We start from the raw sequence: 25,512 nt of genomic DNA, 5'->3' as shown, positions 1-25,512 counted from the left end.
CCCTTTTGGCCACACTGTCGCTCTGGGAGCTCATGTTCAGCTAATTATCCACTATGACCCCCAACTCCTTTTCAGAGTCACTGCTTCCCAAGATAGAGTCCCCCAGGCATGGCCTATATTCTTTGTTCTTAGATGTAGGATGTTATGGTGTATGACTGTCATATTGAAACATGTATTGGTTGCTTATGTCCAGCTTACCAAGTGATCCAGATAGTTTTGGGCCAGTGACCTGTCCTCTTCCTTATTTACTGTGCCCCCAGTTTCAAACTTTATCAGTTATGATTTTGTTTTCTTCCAGGTCTTTGACAAAAAAACAAGTGTTGGGACAAGAACAAATCCCTGTAGAGCCCCACGAAAAGCACATCCTCTTAGTGATAACTCCCCATTAACAATTACATTTGGAGACCCATCAGTCAGTTTTAATCCATTCAATAAGTACCATGTTGATTTTGTATCTTTCTTATTTCTTGATCAAAATGTTATGTGGTGCCAAGGCATGCCCCTTAACAGAAGTCTAAGTACATTACATCCACACTAGTGTCTTTATCAACCAAATTTATAATATAATTATAATCCAAATATGATTTTGACAAGATCTATTTTCTATAGATCACTATTGAGTGGCATGCATTATATTAGCCTCCTTTAATTCTTTATTAATCTGAGTCCTGAATTAGCATTCTATTATTTTGCCTGGGATTGATGTCAGACTGAATGGCCTATAATTAGCGGGGTCATCCCGTTTATTCTTTTAAACATTGGCACAACATGAGCTTTCTTCCAGTCCCCTGGAATTTTCCCCAATGTTCCAAGTCAGCACTAATGGTCCAGAGAGCTCCTTCGCCAGCTCTCTTAGAACTCTTTGATGCAGTTATCCAGACCTTCTGATTTTGAAAATAGTTAACTTTTGTAACTGAACCAGTCTGAGAACCGAGAAACACTAGTTCCACTTCCATAAAAAGTGAACGCAGAGGATGACTGCAGGAGGTGCCTGTGCCTATCAGTTAATGAGAGTAAAATAAACAACTCTCCTAAAACGAGGACAAGAAAATGAACATATGTTTTCACAGAGACTCCATATATGTCAATAAAAAAGCTTTAGACATATACTACAGATTTCACGAGAAAATGCTCAGTCATCATGTTATACAAGCAATAACATGAGAGATGATTTATGAACAAATAACTAATATGTTTACCGTCAATTCAGAATTTCCATCCATGACACTAGGTATAATATTTACAGAACACCAGTGCTGACATGTTGTTTATAAAGTTCGACAGTATTCTACCTAGCAAGTCATGCATTTTTTTAAAGGTATAGTAGTGAAATCTGGGGCAGATTAATTTGGTGAATGTAATCTTGAATCAAAGACGATGGGAAGATGAAGCATTCCTCCAGGAGATAAAACTCTTTCCATGTTGATTAATATCACGGCTAATGATTGTGCCCATCAGCTTCAGTAATGCAGGGAAACTCCTCTGATTTCCTGATGGCAGATAAAAGGAGCTTTGTTCAAAGGCTGACAGTACTGAACTCAAACCTCTTTGCTTTTGGACTCTGAGCACTGTGAGGAAATGTTGAGCAAAATCAGTATTTAGCCAGAAGTACGTGGAGAAGTTTCCTGTCATTCCAAGTTCAGCTGTGACACTCAGCTGGTGTCAATCAGTGTAGCTCCAATGGAGCTATGCTGATTTACAGCAGCTGAGAATCTGGCCTTTTTCAGTCGTACATTTACATTTTCATGAGTTATCGGTCAATGTTAAATCACAAGGCTAGTCAAAATTCTATGTGGCTTCAAAAAAAAACACGTGGGGAAAAAAACAAATGTCTGTGTTTAGATAACAGGAAAAAAAATTAAGAACTCCAACTAGATTTGCAAAATCAAAAGTAATTTGCAAAACCTCATAAACGTGATTCTTCTGTTGCTGCTTTCTTTATAACAATGACAGTGACAATGAAGATGGAGGGAGGAGCATTTCCAGTCTTTGCTTTTACTATCTCACACACAATGGTGAGTTACTGATAGACATGAGCCTGGATTGCATGGATGAAGAAAACTTTCTCTTGAACAGATCATAGAATATCAGGGTTGGAAGGGACCTCAGGAGGTCATCTAGTCTAATCCCCTGCTCAAAGCAGGATCAATCTCCAATTTTTGCCCCAGATCCCTAAATGGCCCCCCTCAAGGACTGAACTCACAACCCTGGGTTTAGCAGGCCCATGCTCAAACCACTGAGCTATCCCTCCCCCCGATGGTTAGCTTCAGAATTACCTACTGTTGTATTTTAAATCATTGTCTGCCACAGTGTTGGATGGCAGTCAATATTTTCCAGTTTAATAATTGTTTGATAATGAGAGAGCTGGTCCTGAGAAAGAAAGGGTGTTTTTATGGTTAAGGCACTTAACTAAGGGCTTGTCGACACTTACTGGGGATCAACGAGCGGCAATTGATGCATTGGTGGTCGATTTAGTTGGTCTAGTGAAGGGCTGCTAAATCGACCTCAGATCTCTCTCCAGTTAACTCCTGTACTCCATCGAATCGAGAAGAGTAGGGGGAGTCGACGGGAAAGCATCTCCACTTGACATTGCATAGTGTGGACCCCCTGGTAAGTAGATCTAAGCTACATCGATTTGAGTAACGCTATTCACGTAATTCAAATTGTGTAGCTTAGATCAAATTTCCCCTGTAGTGTAAACAAGGAATAAGACTGAGAAGGTATTGGTTGTATTTCATGTTCTGCCACAGACTTCTTGGGCAAACTATTTATTCTTTCTGGACCTCAGTTCCCCATCTGTAAAATGGGATAATACAATTTCCTTTGGCTATATTGTCTAAGCTCTTCAGGCCATAGACTGTCTTTTACTATGTGTCTGTACAACACCTAGCACAATGGAGCTCCAGTCCCAGTTGAGGCCTTGAGATGCTGCTGTAATGTAAATAATAACTCTGATAGTGGGAAAAGCAGGGCAAGCCATATTCTTTTCTCTCTCCTCTGTGGTCATGCACCATTATTGATAGATCTTCTGAAAGCCATTCAAGCTGAATAATGCTGCTGGTGGTTCTGTCATCCAGTCAGTAGTATACTGCTTCCTTGGTGCTGTTAACGAACCTATCACTGCTTCATTGCAGTGACAAGCTGGTGTCAGTGAATGGTCAGGGTGAGAGAATCCTCCTCATGCCGGAGCTGGTTCTGTGTAGTCTCTCTCCAGCTCATCACAGAAGCTTTTGACCTGCCATCCTTCTCAAGGTGGATGGCCACTAGTGACATCATCCACCTCCTTGACCCTTCCCCTTTCACTCTTAGAAGTTCTAGGGAGTCTCCCTGGGAGACTGCGTTATCCTGAATCATTTAGTTGCCATTTAAAGGCTAGGAAGAGGTGAAATGCTGAGGAAACCAGTTTACACTCCGTTCAATGGGCTCTTATTAGCATTCGATTCACCATGGCATTATTCTGGGTTGATGAGGTCAATGGGTTTACACTGGTGTAAAACTGGAGTCAGGCAGTGGAGAATCAGGCCCTCTCTATTTGGCAAGTAAACTTACATGATCTGCTGTAGCCCAACTAAAATTTTACTGGAGGCAACTAGAATATTATGATGGCAGCTGGTGTGGGAAAACTGGCTTTGAAATCATGTTTCCTGTTGAGAGAAAACAATACATTATTTTCTCCTGTGATATTAGCAGAAGTTTATGAGTCTGAAATTATTCTCTTTCAAGGAAAAGGGAAAAAAAAAAAGAAAAATAATCGGTAAGAAAGACACAGACTCCAGACGCAGGGGCTAGATTGTGTGGTTAAGGGGCTAAAGTGGGACTCAGGAGATCTCAGTTCAGTTTTCAGCTCACCAAAGACTTCTTATATCACCTTGTGCCTCAGTTACCCGTTTATAAAATAATTAGTAATGAGACCTTCAGTAGTAATTCCTTTACCTACTGAAGGCCTCATTAAATGCCCATTGGAGTCAATGGGAATCTTTCCATGGATCTCAATTAGCACTGGATCAGCACCTGAGGCTGAAAACTGTGAAAGAAACAATTTTGTATTTATTTGTACCGCCCCTAGTACAATGGGGCCCTGATCTCAGTTGGGGCCTCTGAGTACTACCGTAACACAAATAATTAGGAATAAAAAGAATAAACTGTCAGTTTTCACACTGTTCTTTATCCAATTTTACTTTGAACTCTGGAAGAGTAAGTGGTGGTATTATTGTGGAGTAATTTGTCCCATTGTATGCCGGGTCAGTGTGGGGTAGGGAATAAGTAACATGTTACATGCTCCCCTTTTCAGCATGTCAGGAGTAGCCATTGTTAGACAATCCAAGCTTTGCATTAGGAAATACTAAAATGCTTTATACCAGTCTGTGCTAAATTGGCAGTGCTGCAGGCTTGACTTTACTAGAGATCGACGCTGCTGCAATCGATGCAGTGGGTGTAAGACCTGCTAAATGGACAGCAGGGCGCTCTCCAGTTGACCCTGGTACTCCAGCTCCCGGAGAAGAGTAAGGGCAGGTTTTCACTACCTGCCGGATCGGCGGGTAGTGATCGATCTATCGGTGATCGATTTATCGCTTCTCATCTAGACGTGATAAATTGATCCCCGAACACGCTTCCCGTCGACTCTGGAACTCCAGCTCACGAGAAGCGGAAGCGGAGTTGAAGGGGGAGCGGCAGCGGTCGACTCGCTGCCGTCCTCACAGCCAGGTAAGTCAACCTAAGATACGCCGACTTCAGCTACTCTATTCACATAGCTGAAGTTGCGTATCTTAGGTCGGCCCCCCCCGCCCCACAGTGTAGACCAGGGCTAAGGGAAGTCGACCGGAGAGTGTCTCCCATCGACGCAGCGCAGTGAAGACTCCGGGGCAAGTCGACCTAAACTATGTCGACTCCAGCTACGTTATTCATGTAACTGGAGTAGTGTAACTTAGGTCGAATTACCCCAGTGGTGAAGACAAGGCCAAAGAAACAAAAACATGTACTTGCTTGAAAAGGCCACATATGCTCCTAAAAATGAGCTGTTAGGATGGTCTTTCATCCCAGCCCTAGCAGATAAAAGCTTCTCTCTCATTGCACAAGAAGACCTGATTGGAAGTCGGGAGGCTTGTTGTTGTTGTTGTTGAGTTGCTATGGTGAGGGGAAGGTAGAAAGAACTCTGAATTTTTCACAAAATTGAAATGGCTCTTCTCCTGATATTGCCTATTTTCTGATATATATACGTACTACCTGCTTTGCAAGGAAGGGGTAAGGGAATCTTCACTATAGTAGGCGATAGCCTTCGAAAGCCAGTGATCCCATTTTTTGTGACTGGCTCAGCTAGTGACATCACTTGGATAGGTTTCCAGTTTAAGCAAAGCAATCTCGGTAGGCAGGGATGAATCAGGGAGAGACTTGCAGACTCTTAGCACTTTAATGGCAAAGCAAGGGCTATATTTTTCAGGGTCCATGTGGAAGTGATCATAAGGAACTGAAGATTCTGATGTAAATGAAATGTGTGAGTTGCCACAAATGTCAATAATGGAAAGGGAGCCCTTTTGTATTTAACAACCCACGTTTTACTCTTGTTCAGACTGTTAGGATAGTGTACAACTGTAACACAGAGGAGAATCTGCCCTCCGACAGGGAAGTCTTAGAGAAGGAAGGTTTACCAGAAAATACCATGCTTTACAAATGAGAATGAAGTCCTCTGTTTAGTCACATGCTCTGCCTGCCAGTGGGCCCCAACCCTGACCCACAGGAGTGGGGAGGAAGGGGTGTCTGATCATGCAGATGTTTGGCAGTAGTCAGGAACCAAGTGCTGAATTAGAAGGCTCAGACGTCAGAGTCTTGCCCTCTGCTGGGCTCAGGTGGCCTGAATGTTCCTCTGCTTTGTACATCCGTGGGCCTAGTGACTCACAGTGGGAGCAGGGGATACAAGAGAAGAGAGCTTGTGGTGTTGGGCGGAGGAATGAGTAATGTGCCTCATCCCTAATGATCTGCTGAGGCCCCTTAAACCACACTGTGGACACAGGGAAGGCAAAGTCTGGAGCCTAGGAAGGGGCACTGTACCCATGGCTGCCAGAGCTTGGGCTGAGAGTGAAAGGTCTCAACCAGGGCAGAGAGCTGATGATGTACATGCGATAGAGGGTATGTGTGAGGGACATGGTCAGGTAAGGGGAGCCCCGTCAATCCCGGACAGAGTGGGAGGAGTGGTTCCAGGGGAGAAGAGACCTGAGGCAGGCAATGTGACAGCAGAGGGGCAGGATGTAGCTAGGGACAGCTTAAGGATGAGGAACCATGAGAAGAAGTCTGGCCAGACAGCAGAGACCATGAGAAGAGACCCAGGTTCTCAGATACCGGTAAGAATAAAACAGAGGGCATGGGTGGGTTCGGTCTGCGAAATACAGTGCATACCAGCTTTAATATTAGCACTGTCATGGCAGAGTGTAACACTAATGGGCCGAATTCATTCCTGGCATAACTCTTATTGCTTTCAGTGGATGTGCACCCCTAACACTGGATTGTTGCAACCCATTCTCCTGCTGGTGAGGATTGCACAGATGTCATCTGAGTAGAGGATCATGAGTGTAAGCTGAGAACTAGAGCTGGTTGGGAATGTTCTGACAAAACATTTTTCCACCAGAAAATGCTGATTGGTGAAGGCAAATTTTTGTGTGGAAATAAGTCGATTTCTACAAAATTTTGTTGCATTCAAGAGCAAAAACATGTTAACACAGCATTAAGGTTGCTTGGTGGTATGTGGTCCCCTTGCAGAATGCTGAGTTGAGGAGAAACTCAGCTGTCTGAAAACCAGGAAATGCTCACCAAACACACCTTTACCAAGCAGGTCCAATGACTGCCTCCACCAGTTAGTGGTACACCACTGAATACAGCCGGAATAGATGCAAATACTTCCCATTGACACAACCTTAACTTCTATGCCACTCTAAGAATTGAAATTGGAATAACACATTTCCATTTTATGAAAATTAAATGCTTTGATCCCATTCTTTAAAATAAAATTTGACATGGGAATTTAGAATTTTTTTTATTTTCATTCTGTTTTTGTAAGGAAAAAAATTGAAATAATAGATTTTTGCATGAAATAGAAACTCTTAAACCTTGGGAAAGTCACTTAATCTACCCTGGGTCTCAGATGGTGACAATACATCCCTATTTCATCTGGTTGCTGTGAGGATAAAATGCACTAATGATGGTGAGGTGCTGTAAATACTACAGTGATGCAGGATGTATAAGTACCTAGTCCATTAAACCAACTTAAACCATAATGACCTGGGTTCCATATGTAATGTTATGGTGAATTCTACTGGTAGTATTGGTAGATACATGAGCATGTATGGAGAGAAAAATAGACCCTTTAATGCATGGTTGTCTCTTAGCTCTTGGGTTTCCCTCTCTCCTGTTGGTGTTGAAAGCATCCGGTAGATAAAGGAAGAAGAGGGTTTGACAGTTTTTTGCCCAGTGAATTAATTATAGATCTGTGCATGTCAAAAGAAAAGAAGGTTTCAGAGTAGCAGCCGTGTTAGTCTGTATACACAAAAAGAACAGGAGTACTTGTGGCACCTTAGAGACTAACAAATTTATTTGAGCATAAGCTTTCGTGGGCTACAGCCCAGTTCATTGGATGCATAGAATGGAACATATAGTAAGAAGATATATATATACATACAAACAGAGAACATGAAAAGGTGGAGTAAGAGGCTAATTAATTAAGATGCGCTATTATAAGCAGGAGAAAAAAACTTTTGTAGTGATAATCAAGATGGCCCATTTAGACCGTTGACAAGAAGGTGTGAGGATACTTAACATGGGAAAATAGATGCAATATGTGGAATGACCCAGCCACTCCCAGTCTCTATTCAAACCCAAGTTCATGGTATCTAGTTTGCATATTAATTCAAGCTCAGCAGTTTCTCGTTGGAGTCTGAAGACATTTATGTTAAAGCACAACGTTCCCTACCCCTGGAGTGACACATTTTCTATTTCGTACTTAAACAGTCTAGTATGTTATCGTATAACTTAATACATGTTCCTAGCATATATTCCTCTAGAAATCCAGTAACATGAAGTACTCCAAATGGTAACTAAATATTGTTAAGCCAAACATCTCCATAGCACAGCTAGGAACAGCAATGACCTGAGTTTCATTCACTTCTTTAACTCCCCAAGTTATAAACGGCCCATTACAAGTACATCTAGGGCACTGGACTTGGACTCAAGAGACCTGAGTACAATTCCTGGTTCAGCCACAGATTTCTTGTGTGTCCTTGGGAAAGTCACTTAATCTACCCTGGGCCTCAGATGGCGGTAATACATCCGTATTTCACAGGGTTGCTGTGAGGATAAAATGCACTAATAATGGTGAGGCACTGTAATACTACAGCAATGGGGGATGTATAAGTATCTAGTCCATTCCAGAAACTCCTCTTGTTTTCTATCTTGAATATTCAGAACTTGCATCACTTTCTCAAGCTCCTGAGTCTCGGTGTGATTGTTTTCAAAGTCAGCTTTGACCTTCCAAGGTGGATTGCTTCCATTTAATGAGCACCATTTAAGGAACGTCAGAGCTGGGCACTGAGTCAGATAATTTGATTGTGTTTTGCACATTAATCAAAACCCAGGTAATAATCTGATCGTGGCCAGAACAAGACTATGTCACACACTGGCCTGTGCTTTCCCTTAGCCAATATGGTAGCACTGTATGGCAAAGAGGTTGACCATGGATCATGATGCAAATATTCTATTAGATCATGCCTGCACTCTGCAATTCCTTGCCACTTCATGGTTCCTTCAGTTTTTCAGAGAATCACAATAAAACTTTGTTCTTCACCCAGAGTGATCCAGTACTATTGTTTTTCCCCCCTTACTTTTCCTCTTAGATCATCTTGTTGCTAAGTCTTAACAATTACTTTCAAAGAGAAATGTATCCTGGAAACAAGAGGAATGTGTTTATACAAAGGAAGGGTTGTGAAGCTAAAAACAGGGAAATGTTGGGCTGAAATTTTTTTCTTACAAGGCAGCCAAATAACTTGGATGACATTTAAACTTGAGTACTTTGGGGAAAGATGACAGACAGTAATTAATTTACCAATTAGTTAAAGTATTGATTCACAGGATCTTAAAAACTTTGTTGCCATTTAACTAGCCAATCACTTATCTTGACCGCAGTAATGTTTGGTTTAACATTTCCATTAGGCATACAACTGTGTCTCACTGTCTATCAATCACTTGCCGTTGGCCCCAGACAGACTACCCCTTAGTACGGTCCCTCAGCCTTCATACAATTATTGTTCTAAGGGAGAGCTGGGAGGTTAATAGTCCTGATGGCTGTATTATGCTGGCAGTCAGCAAGGAGAGCAGTGGAGAACGCTAAACTTTTCACCCAAGAGCTCAGCAGGGACTCCGCCTATGTTCCCAGAGGTGCAAGGGCAGGCCATTGGTTCACAGTGCTATCTTGGCTCTGCTTACAGGTAATCTGAAACCCTTACATAAACTAAACCACTGAAAATATTTCACCGTATATCTGTAATTGATTTGGACTGTTGTAAGCATTTGATCAGTCTCTAGTACAGTGTGGTCTTGGCCCATGACTTGGGCTCCTAAGCGCTATTAAGAATAAAAATATGTGCCCACATTTGGGAGTAACCCTCCTTCTATCCCTGCACAGGTGACCCAGATATCAGGTCCAAACATCTATCTAGGAACTTCTCTGACCCTCATCACCATGGTAGTTGAGTACGTCACAACCATTAATGGATTTGATCCTCTCAGCATCCCTGTGAGGTAGGGAAGTTCTATTACCCCCATTTCCCAGCTGAGGGAATGAGACCCACGGTAAATTTAGTGACTTGCCTAAAATCACCTAATCTTAGTTTCCTCAGTCCCCATTCAGTTCCTTAACTACCAGACCATCCTTCCTCTCTCAAAGGAAATGAGGCTATTACCCAGTTACCCCTTCGGTGGAGCGCGTGGGTAGGAATGGGCAAGGAGCAGATGAACACTTATCTCAACACCCCCACCCCAGTTAGCCAGTGTGACAGAGCCCGTGCTGGGGCGAGGATGTGTAGAATAGACCAGTAGTAAATTACTAGCTGGAAGTGGTCAGGGGTGGTGCAGATGACGTGCCACTCCTTGCTCCGGGCTGGACCTCAAGTCCGAATCTAGCCCTAAGAGCTAGATAAAAGCTGATGTCCTTTCTATATGGACAGGGGCAATGTTTTCATTGAGGTTTGGGAGCTGACTCATCTATGTACCAGAATGCACTGCAGAGAGATGCAATGACTTGGTCTCCTTCACTTTTTTAGCACATATTGGAGTCACTGATGTCAGGGTGATTACAGACTGGGAAGGCTTCTGAGCCGTTCTTTTCAAGGAAGTTATAAAAATAATAAGCTACATTATTACTAAGCTCTTTGCTGGAGCATGTTCAAAGTGTGGCGAGAATCACAAGATACCTCAGTAATTTCAAAGAGCGTTGTTGGTTGCTGGCTATAAAAACCAGCACAAATTCCTTGACAAATAATGGTTTTATAATGTGGTTGGTGCCATTTTTCTTTTTTTACTTTTTTATCATTTTATGCCAAAATTCATCTGTGCTTTGTCACAGTCAGATCTTTTGCTATTTGTATTCCAACACCTGGCCTATGCTCTGGTGCAAACAGTGACACAGAGCACATGCTGTTGCCTACAGCTTGACACAGATCCTTTCATGCACCTCCACACATAAAGGAAGGGAGGAGGGTCTAATGGACAGGGTGCAGAATTTGGATTGGGATGAAGAGACTTGGTTCAAGTCATGGATCAGCCAGAGACTGCCTATGATACCATAGATACGTCCATTAATATACTGTGTGTCTCAGTTCCCCTTCTGTAAAATGGGTATAATAGTGCTGCCCTAACTCACAGGGGAATTGCGAGGAGCTCAGACACTCCAGTCCTGGGGGGCCATACAAGTACAACAATAGACATACCCATCTACCCAGTTGTTCATTCTCAGATGGTTTTCTTCCACATTTGCCCTAGGAAGATGTGAATGCTCACAAAGCACCTGCGACTTCCTGCCCTTAGGCACATGTGTACACCTGGAAATGTAACCTATAATAAGATCACTAAATGGGCTTGATCCTACAGTTCCTACTTAGGCAAATTCCCATTGAAGTCAAGGCAAGTTTTGACTACTGTCGACTGCCAGGGCACCCTTAATTCTGGCATTTCCTTATTTCTGAGTCCTTGACTTTGCAACTGTAGTGTTCTTTTAACATAGTTTTCTGTATGTAGGTTTTTAAAAGAGCAAACGGAAACAGCAGAAATTCCATTACGTGGCACCATATTGGTGCCACGTTGCTCGTCAGCAAGGTTCAAAACTTTAGATGCTTACTTGAGCTAATAGAGTAACTGAGAGCACTAGTAGGTTGTCATCCTCTATGTGTGGGCTAGCCACTAGAGGGAGATAAGGTACCGTTTTGCTAATGGGTTTCACAGCTATTTGCTGAGAGCAGAGGAATGCTGAGACTCCAGGATCCTGGGTTCTATTCCAGGGGACTGAACTGTAGGCCAGTGGCTCTCAACCTTTCTAGACGACTGTGCCCCTTTCAGGTGTCTGATTTGTTTGGCGTACCCCCAAGTTTCCCCTCACTTCAAAACTACACGCTTACAAAATCAGACATAAAAATACAAAAGTGTCACAGCACACTAAAACCGACACGTTGCTGACTTTCTCATTGTTACCATAGAATAATAACATAAATCAATTGGATTTGTATCGTATATAGAGCAGAATAAACAAGTTCTTGTCTGTATGAAATTTTAGTTTGTACTGACTTCGCTAGTGCTTTTTATGTAGCCTGCTGTAAAACTAGGCAAATATCTAGGAAGGCCTCTGAGTACCCCCAGGGCTATGCGTAACCCAGGTTGAGAACCAGTGTTGTAAAGGGTACAGACCCTGCTAGCCTGTCTCACTATCCCTTTCTGCTTCTATCCCTCCCCTGATCCTATCTTCCCCTCCATCTCTCAGCCCTGTCTCTCCTACCCCCTTCCCAGTTACTTCCCGTGTTACCTCCCAGACAAGAAAAGGCGTTGTGTGTGTCTGCATGCAGACATAACATTTTGGAAAATATTTAAGGAACAAAAGATAGGGGGCAGTAGCAATTCTACCAGTGTACATAGCCACAGCTCACACATATTCAAAGCCGCTATCTTGCCTGGTTTCATTATTTGAAGCCAGATACTGATCTTCCTTCGCCACAGCATGTGGCACCATTGACATCAACAGGACTACGTATGGAGTAAAGTGTTCATAGAATCATAGAATCACAGAATATCAGGGTTGGAAGGGACCCCAGAAGGTCATCTAGTCCAACCCCCTGCTCAAAGCAGGACCAATCCCCAATTAAATCATCCCAGCCAGGGCTTTGTCAAGCCTGACCTTAAAAACTTCTAAGGAAGGAGATTCTACCACCTCCCTAGGTAACGCATTCCAGTGTTTCACCACCCTCCTAGTGAAAAAGTTTTTCCTAATATCCAATCTAAACCTCCCCCACTGCAACTTGAGACCATTACTCCTTGTCCTGTCCTCTTCTACCACTGAGAATAGTTTAGAACCATCCTCTCTGGAACCATCTCTCAGGTAGTTGAAAGCAGCTATCAAATCCCCCCTCATTCTTCTCTTCTGCAGACTAAACAATCCCAGTTCCCTCAGCCTCTCCTCATAAGTCATGTGTTCCAGATGCCTAATCATTTTTGTTGCCCTTCGCTGGACTCTCTCCAATTTATCCACATCCTTCTTGTAGTGTGGGGCCCAAAACTGGACACAGTACTCCAGATGAGGCCTCACCAATGTCGAATAGAGGGGGACGATCACGTCCCTCGATCTGCTGGCTATGCCCCTACTTATACATCCCAAAATGCCATTGGCCTTCTTGGCAACAAGGGCACACTGCTGACTCATATCCAGCTTCTCGTCCACTGTCACCCCTAGGTCCTTTTCCGCAGAACTGCTGCCTAGCCATTCGGTCCCTAGTCTGTAGCTGTGCATTGGATTCTTCCGTCCTAAGTGCAGGACCCTGCACTTATCCTTATTGAACCTCATCAGATTTCTTTTGGCCCAATCCTCCAATTTGTCTAGGTCCCTCTGTATCCTATCCCTGCCCTTCAGCGTATCTACCACTCCTCCCAGTTTAGTATCATCCGCAAATTTGCTGAGAGTGCAATCCACACCATCCTCCAGATCATTTATGAAGATATTGAACAAAACCGGCCCCAGGACCGACCCCTGGGGCACTCCACTTGACACCGGCTGCCAACTAGACATGGAGCCATTGCTCACTACCCGTTGAGCCCGACAATCTAGCCAACTTTCTACCCACCTTATAGTGCATTCATCCAGCCCATACTTCTTTAACTTGCTGACAAGCATACTGTGGGAGACAGTGTCAAAAGCTTTGCTAAAGTCAAGAAACAATACATCCACTGCTTTCCCTTCATCCACAGAACCAGTAATCTCATCATAGAAGGCGATTAGATTAGTCAGGCATGACCTTCCCTTGGTGAATCCATGCTGACTGTTCCTGATCACTTTCCTCTCATGTAAGTGCTTCAGGATTGATTCTTTGAGGACCTGCTCCATGATGAGGTGTTGTTCAAGGTGAGTAAAGGGTAACAGGATCTGACCCATGACTTATTTTCTGGGCAGCTAAGCAGGATTCCTTTTTCTGGGGTGCAGTTTCCGTTCAAGCAGTGTGATTCAACACAATCTTTAAAGATTTTTGTATTTTCATGCCAAGTTTTCTTTCTAGTTTCAGGTTCGCCCACTGCTGTTGAGCAATATTCTCAGAGGACAAATCTTGAGAGAGAGAGAAAGAGAGAGAGAGATTGAAATGTTTGAAAATTAACAGGTTCCTAGCACACATGAACTTAAAATGTTTCTTTTATGTGACATTGTTTTTGTCAGTTTGAGACTGACATCCCAGTGAGGCCCCGAAATTGAGACTTCTTTAGTGCATGTGAGCAAAGTATTAAACAGTCTCCCGAATTCATGTGACTCTATCTACCTACGCACCTATCTATCTACGTGTGTTGTGTCTGTCTTCTATGTGTAGATTTGTCTTTCTGTCTGTCAGTCCATCTGTGCATGCATGTATATACGCTGCAGTTGCTCTTAATGGCTCCATAGTTAAGGTTGCATTGTGATTTCCGCTCAGAAGATCATATCAATTGAATTTAGCTTCCACGTTTGTCCTAGAATCTCTTCAAGAGAAAAGTAAAATTTCTACACAATTTTGACAGTAAACGATTCTGTGCCATTTGTAGAGAAAACCTTTGATATTGCTTCCTGCTAAAAAATTGGACCTGTTTTTTTTCCTGATATTTCATAGAATCATAGAATATCAGGGTTGGAAGGGACCCCAGAAGGTCATCTAGTCCAACCCCCTGCTCAAAGCAGGACCAATTCCCAGTTAAATCATCCCAGCCAGGGCTTTGTCAAGCCTGACCTTAAAAACCTCTAAGGAAGGAGATTCTACCACCTCCCTAGGTAACGCATTCCAGTGTTTCACCACCCTCTTAGTGAAAAAGTTTTTCCTAATATCCAATCTAAACCTCCCCCACTGCAACTTGAGACCATTACTCCTCGTTCTGTCATCTGCTACCATTGAGAACAGTCTAGAGCCATCCTCTTTGGAACCCCCTTTCAGGTAGTTGAAAGCAGCTATCAAATCCCCCCTCATTCTTCTCTTCTGCAGGCTAAACAATCCCAGCTCCCTCAGCCTCTCCTCATAACTCATGTGTTCCAGTCCCCTAATCATTTTTGTTGCCCTTCGCTGGACTCTCTCCAATTTATCCACATCCTTCTTGAAGTGTGGGGCCCAAAACTGGACACAGTACTCCAGATGAGGCCTCACCAATGTCGAATAGAGGGGAACGATCACGTCCCTCGATCTGCTCGCTATGCCCCTACTTATACATCCCAAAATGCCATTGGCCTTCTTGGCAACAAGGGCACACTGCTGACTCATATCCAGCTTCTCGTCCACTGTCACCCCTAGGTCCTTTTCTGCAGAACTGCTGCCTAGCCATTCGGTCCCTAGTCTGTAGCTGTGCATTGGGTTCTTCCGTCCTAAGTGCAGGACCCTGCACTTATCCTTATTGAACCTCATCAGATTTCTTTTGGCCCAATCTTCCAATTGGTCTAGGTCCTTCTGTATCCTATCCCTCCCCTCCAGCGTATCTACCACTCCTCCCAGTTTAGTATCATCCGCAAATTTGCTGAGAGTGCAATCCACACCATCCTCCAGATCATTTATGAAGATATTGAATAAAACCGGCCCCAGGACCGACCCTTGGGGCACTCCACTTGATACCGGCTGCCAACTAGACATGGAGCCATTGATCACTACCCGTTGAGCCCGACAATTTAGCCAGCTTTCTACCCACCTTATAGTGCATTCATCCAGCCCATACTTCCTTAACTTGCTGACAAGAATACTATGGGAGACCGTGTCAAAAGCTTTGCTAAAGTCAAGAAACAATACATCCACTGCTTTCCCTTCATCCACAGAACCAGTAATCTCATCATAAAAGGCGATTAGATTAGTCAGGCATGACCTTCCCTTGGTGAATCCATGCTGGCTGTTCCTGATCACTTTCCTCTCATGCAAGTGCTTCAGGATTGATTCTTTGAGGACCTGCTCCATGATTTTTCCAGGGACTGAGGTGAGGCTGACTGGCCTGTAGTTCCCAGGATCTTCCTTCTTCCCTTTTTTAAAGATTGGCACTACATTAGCCTTTTTCCAGTCATCCGGGACTTCCCCGGTTCGCCACGAGTTTTCAAAGATAATGGCCAGTGGCTCTGCAATCACAGCCGCCAATTCCTTCAGCACTCTCGGATGCAACTCGTCCGGCCCCATGGACTTGTGCACGTCCAGCTTTTCTAAATAGTCCCTAACCGCCTCTATCTCCACAGAGGGCTGGCCATCTCTTCCGCATTTTGTGATGCCCAGCGCAGCAGTCTGGGAGCTGACCTTGTTAGTGAAAACAGAGGCAAAAAAAGCATTGAGTACATTAGCTTTTTCCACATCCTCTGTCACTAGGTTGCCTCCCTCATTCAGTAAGGGGCCCACACATTCCTTGGCTTTCTTCTTGTTGCCAACATACCTGTTTCTTTGGGTTCCTTTAAGTTAAAAAAAGTAATGTTCCACAAACTTCCAATTTCATGTGCTGGCTCAGCTGTAGAACGTCTTGGACGCAGGCTAGGGTTATAGGAGAGGCAAAAGCAATCTGGAGAGTGAACCAGACCACACGGGAGAGGAACAGAGGAAGCTAGGGCAAAAAAGGGTTTCACGGAAGAGGCGGTAGAGACAGCTACAGCTAGGAATAGAAAGCAGTTGAGGGCATTCTTCAGGGTAGATGTGGGACTGAGCTTGGGATTCTGTCTTCAGCAGGAGGGATAGAAATCAGACAGAGATTCCTTAAATTACAAGATAGGGGATCTTGAACCAGGTAGTGGGGAGCTATCAATGAAGGAGGGAGAGGTTTGAGTACGGGGATACAGGAGCATAGAGACACTGAAGACATCTACATTCGAGCTGGAGGTGTCGTTTTTTTCCAGCTCGAGGAGCCGTACCTGCACTAGCTCTGCTTGAGCTGATGCCATCAAAAGAGAAGTGGCGCTGGGGCAGCATGAAGGGCAGGTGGGGCTAGCTGTCCTGAGTACAAGGCCATCCGACACCCATAGCACCTGCTGCCCGTGTTGCTGCAGTAGCCACACCACTGTTTTTAGGCTCCTGCTGCTGTGTAGACGTACTCCAAGACTTGGGGTGAAATTCACCCCAGTGCAGAGGGTCCAGACAGAGACCTGTGCACCACTTAAACTGCATGTTAAGGCCCTATATAGAGCCCAGTACAGCACATGAATTTTACCCTGCGTGCTGATTTGGGTTCTGTCAATTCATATTCTCCTTCATTGTTGCTACAAGGCCAAATATCAGATGGTTCCTTTGTGAATAGAAATGTCTTAACAGTGGAGAAACAGAAGATATACATTCATGAACCTATTGCAAAGATGTCTCAGGGGCTCAGAGAAAGTTTTGGCTCCAATCAAAAGCGAGACCGATATATTCACACTTGTGTGACTGATGTCACCTAAATCTATTTAGGAAAATGAATATTTGACATGACTTTCAGAAGTGCTGAGCACCCAGTAGTTTCAAAGGACTTTAAAGCAGTTACAGCAGGGATGAATTTGGCCCATAATGCTATGTGTTTGTGACATCTTAATTAGTTGCTGTGAAGATGATCATGTCATCATCACAGAATTCAAAGCGACCTTGAAAATTAGAAAACTGGTCTGACACCAACAAAATGAAATTCAGTAAGAGCAAAGTAGGGAGGAAACATCAAATGCACAACTATGAAATGGAGAATAACTGGCTCGAAGGTATTACTGCTGAAGAGGGTCTGGGGGTTATAGTGGACCACAAATCGAATCTGAGTCAACAATGTGATGCAGTTGTGAAACAGGCTAATATCAAACCAACCTAATGGCTTTCTTTGACAGGGTAACAAGCCGTGTGGGGATAGGGGGGAAGCAGTGAATGTGGTATATCTTGACTTTAGTAAGGCTTTTGATACCGTCTTGCATGACCTTCTCACAAACAAACTAGGGAAATACAACCTAGGTGGAGCTACTATAAGGTGGGTGCATGATTGGCTGGAAATACCTACTCTCTGGGAATGGATCAGTGGTTCACAGTCATGCTGGAAGGGAATGACAAGTGGGGTCCTGCAGGGATCGGTTCTGGTTCCACTTCTTTTCTTCAATATCTGCATCAGTGATTTAGATCAGGGGTGGCCAACCTGTAGCTCTGGAGCCACATGTGGCTCTTCAGAAGTTAAGATGCGGCTCCTTGTCTAGGCACCGACTCTGGGGCTGGAGCTACAGGTGCCAACTTTCCAGTGTGCCAGGGGGTGCTCACGGCTCAACCCCTGGCTCTGCCACAGGCCCTGCACCCACTCCACCCCTTCCCGCCCCCTCCCCTGAGCCTGCCCTGCTCTTGCTCCTTTCCCCTCCCCCCCAGAGCCTCCTGCATGCCACGAAAGAGCTGATTGGGAGGGAGGGGGAGGTGCTGATTGCCGGGGCTGCTGGTGGGTGGGAGACGCTGGGACTGGGTGGTGGGAGCAGCTGGGGGGCTGCTGATATATTACTGTGGCTCTTTGGCAATGTACATTGGTAAATTCTGGCTCCTTCTCAGGCTCAGGTTGGCCATCCCTGATTTAGATAATGGCATAGCGAGGACACTTATAAAGTTTGTGGACAATACCAAGCTTGGAGAGTTGCAAGTGCTTTGGAGGACAGGATTAAAACTCAAAATGATCTGAACAAACTGGAGAAATGGTCTGAAGTAAATAGGATGAAATTCAACAAGGACAAATGTGAAGTATTTCACTTAGGAAGGAGCAATCAGTGGCACACGTACAAAATGGGAAATGACTGTCTAGGCAGGAGTGCTGCGGAAAGAGATCCGGGGGTCACAGTGAATCACAGGCTAAATATGAGTCAATAGTGTAACACTGCTGCAAAAAAAGCGAACATCATTCTGGGAGTTATTAGCAGGAGTGCTGTAAGCAAGACACAAGAAGTAATTCTTCTGCTCTACTCTGTGCTGATTAGGTCTCAGCTGGAGTATTGTGTCCAGTTCTGGCTGCCACATTTCAGGAAAGATGTGGACAAACTGGAGAAAGTTCAGAGAAGAGCAACAAAAATTATTAAAGGTCTAGAAAACATGAATTGTGAGGAAAGTCTGAAAAAATTGGGTGTGTTTAATCTGGAGAAGAGAAGACTGAAGAGGGACATGCATTTTTAAGTACATAAAAGATTGTTACAAGGAGAAGGGAGAAAAATGTTCTTGTTAACCTCGGAGGATAGGACAAGAAGCAATGGGCTTAAACTGCAGCAAGGGTGGTTTAGGTTGGACATTAGGAAAACCTTTCTGTCAGGGTAGTTAAGCACTGGAAGGAATTGCCTAGGGAAGTTGTGGAATTTCTGTCATTGGAGGTTTTTAAGAGCAGGTCGGACAATGTCAGGGATGGTCTAGATAATACTTAGTCCTGCCAGGAGCGCAGGGGATTAGACTAGATGACCTCTCAAGTCCTATGATTCTGGGGTGTGTTAACAAGAATGTTGTATGCAAGACATGGGAGGTAACTGTCCTGCTCTACTTGGCACTGATGAAGCTTTAGCTGGAATACAGTGTCCAGTTCTGGGCAACACACTTTAGGAAAGATGGTATAGATTGGAGAGAGTTCAGAGGACACCAACAAAAATGGCAAAGAGTCCTGTGGCACCTTATAGACTAACAGATGTATTGGAGCATAAGCTTTCGTGGGTGAATTCCCACTTCTTCAGATGCATGTCATGTCATGTCATGTCATGTATCTGAAGAAGTGGGGATTCACCCACGAAAGCTTATGCTGCAATACGTCTGTTAGTCTATAAGGTGCCACCGGACTCTTTGCCGCTTTTACAGATCCAGACTAACATGGCTACTCCTCTAAAACTTGACAACAAAAATGATAAGTTTTAGAAAGCCTGATCTACACGGAAAGATTAAAAAAACTGAGCGTGTTTAATAACAGAACAGAAGACTGAAGGGAGACCTGATAACAGTCTTCAAATATGTTAAGGGCTGTTTCTAAAGAGAACTGTGATCCACTGAGGGTAGGACAAGATGTAATGGGCTTATTCTGCATCAAGGAAGATTAAGAGTAAAAAAAAAAAACCTTTCTAACTACAAGAATAGTTAAGCTCTGGAATAGGCTTCCAAGGGAGGTTGTGGAATCTCCATCATGTGGGGGATGGGAGGAGGGGTTAAGAACAGGTTGGACAAACACCTGTCAGGGATAGTCGAGGTTTACTTGGCCCTGCCTCATTGTAGGGGGCTGGACTTGATGACTTCTTGAGGTCCCTTTCAAGCCCTACATTTCCCTCTTACAAAGAGAGGCAGAGATTTTAATGAACGGGTGGCAATTTCATTGGGATTTGGGTACGTAACTCACTCAGGATCTTTTGAGAATTCCAGCCCTAAATATTTTTCCAGGCACCTAAATTAATGCTGAGTGCCTGGCAGATCCTATTGAAACCAGTGGGAATGGCTGGGTGCTCAGCACTGTTTAAATTCGTTGTCTGAGCGATTTTATGATGTCAAGTGCCCTTTACACAAAACCAAACATTTTCCATTGGAAAAATCTTGATGATGGTTCCCCAGCTGCCCACTTGGAAAGCTCTTGTCAATTTTGCTTCCTTCCTGCAGTGAAATTAATTAAAGCTTTCTGGGAGAGTCGCTGAGCCCTGATTCTCTGCCTTTTCCTCCCCCTCTGGGGCCGAGCAACAGTGTGCTGGAAGGCTCCTGTCAATTTTACTTTCTGCCTGGAAGTGAAATTGGCTTCCAGGGAGGCCAGTGGAATAGTCTTCCAGGGAGGCTACCAGGTTGCTGAAAAATTCAGCATTTCTTTTGGTGCTCAAAATACAGACTTAGGTGACCAGATTGTCAAAGGAGCTCAGCACACCCAGTTGCTCCCATTGTGAGCATTTCCGAAAATCCAGGCCATGACCGTAATTCTAGACACCCATTTTTTAAGATCTTGATTGCAGGATCTAATCGGTAAGAGAATTCCAGATCTTAGGTGATCAGTGGTGTTAGGAAAAAAAAAAGCACAGACCCTTGCCACCAAACGTGAATGTTTTGATGATGTACTAGGAACTTTTCTTCATAGCAACACCCTTATTCCTCAGAATTCTCTGCAATTTAGTTCTAATATAGTCTTCTTCATTACCATGAGCTGCAAACCAGCAGCAATCAGAGAAAAATATGATGTGATTCAATACTTTTTTGTTACAAGTTCATGTGAGCGCCACCTGTGAAGAATGAATTTTCAAGTGTCTGTGAGTACGTGCATCAGAACGTGAAATGTGCATTGTCATATTCAAGTGCAATTTCAATGCCAGACTCAAAGTCATGAGGGTGAGGCTGAGATAACTAATCAATATGGTCCGACAGTACATGATAAATAAACAGTCCTGGATGGAGAGTGGGATTACAGAGAACGGTTAGATTTACAACAGGGTGTTCATGTTTCCTTTAAGTGTTAATTAACTGGGCTCATGCATAGTGGATTGCAAATCAGTAAATTGCAAACATGCTGGAGACCCATTTACACCTTAGACAGAGCAAATGGACTGGACTTTTTTCTGCTTTCGGATGGGGGAAGCCAAAGTGCCGAAGTTCCATTCATCATTTATGTGTGTGCAATGAACTAATTACTACCTGCTGCATTTATGACCTCACTGCAGTGTTTTTCTTGTTGTGCATTGACACAGACTGTCTTAAGAGGCTCTATATCAAATGCCCATTTTCTTTTCCTTTGGTCTGAAAGGTGAATATATGAAAAAAAATTACGATCGGCTCCTGAGAATCCCATTATTCCAAATTTTCCTTGATCATTTCTAGAGACCCGCATAGCCACAATATTTATTGTGGTTATTTCTATAGCAGTAGCTGCTAAGGAATGCCTAAAGGGTTCAGGATGCTTTGTAAAAACAAATAATGCAAAGGCAGCTCTTACCCCAGAGACCTCACCATGTAAGATTCAGATAATACACAGGAAGTGAATAAACAGGTAAGAGGGGGTTGGGGGAGGGGTACTGGAGGGGAGGGTACCAGTAGATGTATGTGCAGTTGCATAAATCATTAGTACTCACAGCAATTGTAAGTGGTCACCAGCCCAACCAGTGCCAGATTAGCTGCCACATATACAGGAAAAGGGATGAGGGAAGCTAAACCCTATCTCTTCAGTATGGATCATTTGCTATTATGTCCCTGTTTGTTTTGGCGTGGAGGGATGCAGGGTGGTTTCCCGGCCAACAAGACATAGACAGTTCTCGTCAGTTATCTGCAGGCACATTGCATGGCAAAATACTTTTAAACATGCATGCAAACAATAGTTGGAACGTAAGCTATTCCAGGCCTTCAACCTCTGTTTTTACCAGCTGGTGCTTTTATTGCTTTTGTTACAGTAGTGCCTAGAGATCTCAACCAAGATCGAAGCCCCATCGTGCTACATACAATAAGATCCGGTCACGGCTCTGAAGAGCTTACAGTCTAAATGTAAAAGGGAGAAAAGGGAAACAGAAGCACAGAGGTGAAATGACTTGTCCAAGGTCACAGAGTAGGTCAGTGGCAGAAATGAAACTAGACCCCAGAAGCCCCATCCCGCCAGTCTAACTCCATTAAAGCACACTGCCAATTTGGCTATTGACACATTAATTGTTTAAAACGAAATTAAATGTAGAGACTGTTAATTTAATAAAAATCTGATTTAATTTTAACAGCAGTGAGGAGCTGATGAGCAGGGAGAGTATTAGGCAGTCTGTGTAAGGTACTCTTTGGAAAAAAATTAGGCTGAATGATGTTAGATTGCCAATATCCGTAAGATGAAAATCAAGTTGGCAACAAATTGTAAGACCAAATCCCATGTAAGTGTGTACACACACACTGTCCGTCTGTCTATCTGTCCCATCTGATCTGCACTTTGTGTGGGGAAAAGAAAAGAAAAGGAAAAGATGAGATACGTGGGGAATGAAGCAATAACTAATGCACACAGGCTTGGAAAATCCATACGACATTTTTGCCTTTGGAAATCAGTGAAGGTCATTGAGTTCCTTTAAGATTAATTCCCTCTTTAATATGCCAGTTCTCCCAGATGCCATCTAATTGTTTTTTCAAATGACCACAAATATCGACTCTGAGCCAAATGGCATATTACACATCTGTCAAAACAGCAATTCGCTACCGCGTTGTGTTGTTTACAAAGCACGACCACAGCTTTTTGGCTTGCGTTTGCTGCTAGCTCTGTGTGCTCGTTACTTCTCCTAATACTGTTGATTCTTTCATTGGTGTCATTTGTATAGAAGAGGGTGCCCCCAGATGAACAACATGGTCAGCTGTGGCAAACTCCGGCTTTGCTCCCAGAGGTTAATGTACCTGTTTCAACACTTGTGGGGATATAGCAGCCAAGTCAAAGCCAGGAAAAGAAGAGAGAGACAAAGCTTGCAGCTTGGAGGGAGTAGGGGCTAAGATGGGTGTAAGCCACCATTGTGCCCTGCCAGTCCTGGGCAGCTCCCATGGCTGGAGAAGCTCTTGGGGGGCTGACAACATTACAGTGGCCTGACTGGACTGCCCCATCGGCCACAGTGCTTCCTAGAATCTCTGCAGCACTATGCTGTAGCCTGGCCCCTGGCATTCCACGCCCACTGCTCTCCATCTCCATCCTCGAAATGCCTCCTACTCCAGGGCTTGCCAGGGCTGGGGGTGTCCCCAGGAGGCAGCCTTATGGCTGTCCCCTGCAGTGCTTGTTGGTTGTGGATCCTCCCTGAGCAGGAGCCAGGGCTTTTAGGGCCCCTTTTCGGTGACTCAGACGGCACCAGTGTCGCTGTTAAAGACTTGTGTGGGGGGTGTGTGTGTGTATGTATAATCGGCTGGACACAAGTTCCTGGCATGACGCTGTGGCCAAAAAGGGCAAATGCAGTCCTGGGATGTGTAAAGAGGGGAAATTAGAGTAGGCGTCCAGAGGTTATTTTACCTCTGTATTTGGCACTGGTGCAACTGCTTCTGGATACTGTGCACAGTTCGGATAGCCACAGCTCAGGGAGGGAGAGGGGTCAGAGAAGAGCCACGAGAACGATTAGAAGATTAGAAAACATGCTTTATAGTGGCAGACTCCAGGAACTGACTCTGATTTGCTTCACCAAGAGAAGGTTGAGAAGTGATTTGATCCCAGTTTGTAAGTACTTACATGGGACAGAAATTTGATAATAGAGGCCTGCCCCGCTGTGTCTCAAGACTCCCTCTCTCAACTTGTCAGGCTTTCATACTGCTAGGTAGTGTCGTCTGCCAGGTTTGTTGCCTTGTGTGATTTCTATGCCTATGTAGATGGTGGCTCTTCAGGGCTAACTTGGGAATCTCATGGCTGCCACGGCAACCCTGGGCCTGTCCCAGCTACTTTCTGACTGCTGTTTTGTGTGTGTCTTCATTTAAAGTTATACCAATACCAAATGCTCTTCTCCTGCTTCCACCTTCATCCACCACAGGCCCTCTGAATGCCCAGGTGATCTGTGATTGTACAAGCCTCTATCAAATGCAGCTGGAAGACATTACAGAGTACAGTAAATAGACTTCCACACGCCTCCTGTGGGAGTCATGGCTTTCAAATAGGGCCAAATCTCAGCTCCCTTTCTCTGATGGGATATTAACCTCTGATATTGCCTAATTATTAGCGTTATCCTTTTCCTGTGGGTGAAACACGGAAATGTCTGCCCTGCCTTCCAAACTTCGCTCTGATTTACTTGACAGCTCGAAATTGGATGAGCTAGGAAGTAACCTAAGAGTAATTACTTATGATTAATTAGGATTTAGATGAACAATTATGTTGCCCAGAATACTACCCAAAATCTCCACCACCCACAACCATGCCCTCTTCCGCAAGCACATTATCTTTAATGGAACAACAGAGCAATAGGAAGCATGTAACATTTCAACCAAACTTTCTAGTTATTACAAGCCCTAGATTGGTTCCTTCTGAAGCAGAAAGCTCTGTTTTTCTTAAGTATAAAGCAGTGTGAAATGTTGGCAGCTTTTCCACACAGTTGCTTAATCTGGGATTCATATTGTCAGTAGGATAGATTGATGGAAAGGAGAGGTTCTTCAGACCGACGCGGTGAGTTGTTTTTCCATGGGCACTGGACACATGGTTTGACTATGTATATTTTGTATTTTTCAGCTTTGTACTGTCTCACCTAGATCTCCTTCTGTAGATGTGTGTTAAATCAATACTTACTATTGTATTAATTTAGATGGAATAAATGGATCCAAAGAGTCAAATGTGTTAACATGCTGCTGAACGGTCCAACACTAAACAGTTTTAGATAAGATTTGGGGTTTGGTAATACAGAGATCTCAGCCTGCTTACTATCATGGCAAATGCACCATTAACACCCCACTTTTAACAACATCCCCTGTTCCCTTTTCCTTTAGCTGGGATGTTCTTTAGAAAGAAATCTCCCTTGTTTGACAGTCTCATAGATGGTATTAAAGATGGTAATAATAAATTTCCTTTTGGGGAAAAGAGAAGCAGTGAGTCAAAATGGGCTGGAGCTGTCCAGCACATGGTTTGATCTGCCACTCTGAGACCTGGCAAACTTGTACCAGCATCGGGCTGGGTTCAGGCTTTGCTGTTATCTGTGTCTCTGGTCACAGGCTACAGGAGTGTAGCAAAATCTACAGTGTTGGCTGGTTAAGCCAGACTCTTATGAGATAGAAAGAAAAAGAAGAGGGATAGGAAAGAAAATAAAGTGAGGGAAGTAAAAGGACACATGGGGGGTGGGGCAGAAGAGAGAGACAGTCTCAAACACCACCTGGGATGTGGGATTTAGCTGGAGCTGGTGAAGTTGGCAGAGTCATCCTGTGG

Source organism: Lepidochelys kempii, chromosome 4, assembly GCF_965140265.1.
Source record: "Lepidochelys kempii isolate rLepKem1 chromosome 4, rLepKem1.hap2, whole genome shotgun sequence".
Classification (NCBI taxonomy): domain Eukaryota; kingdom Metazoa; phylum Chordata; order Testudines; family Cheloniidae; genus Lepidochelys; species Lepidochelys kempii.
This window is presented reverse-complemented; position numbering follows the sequence as displayed.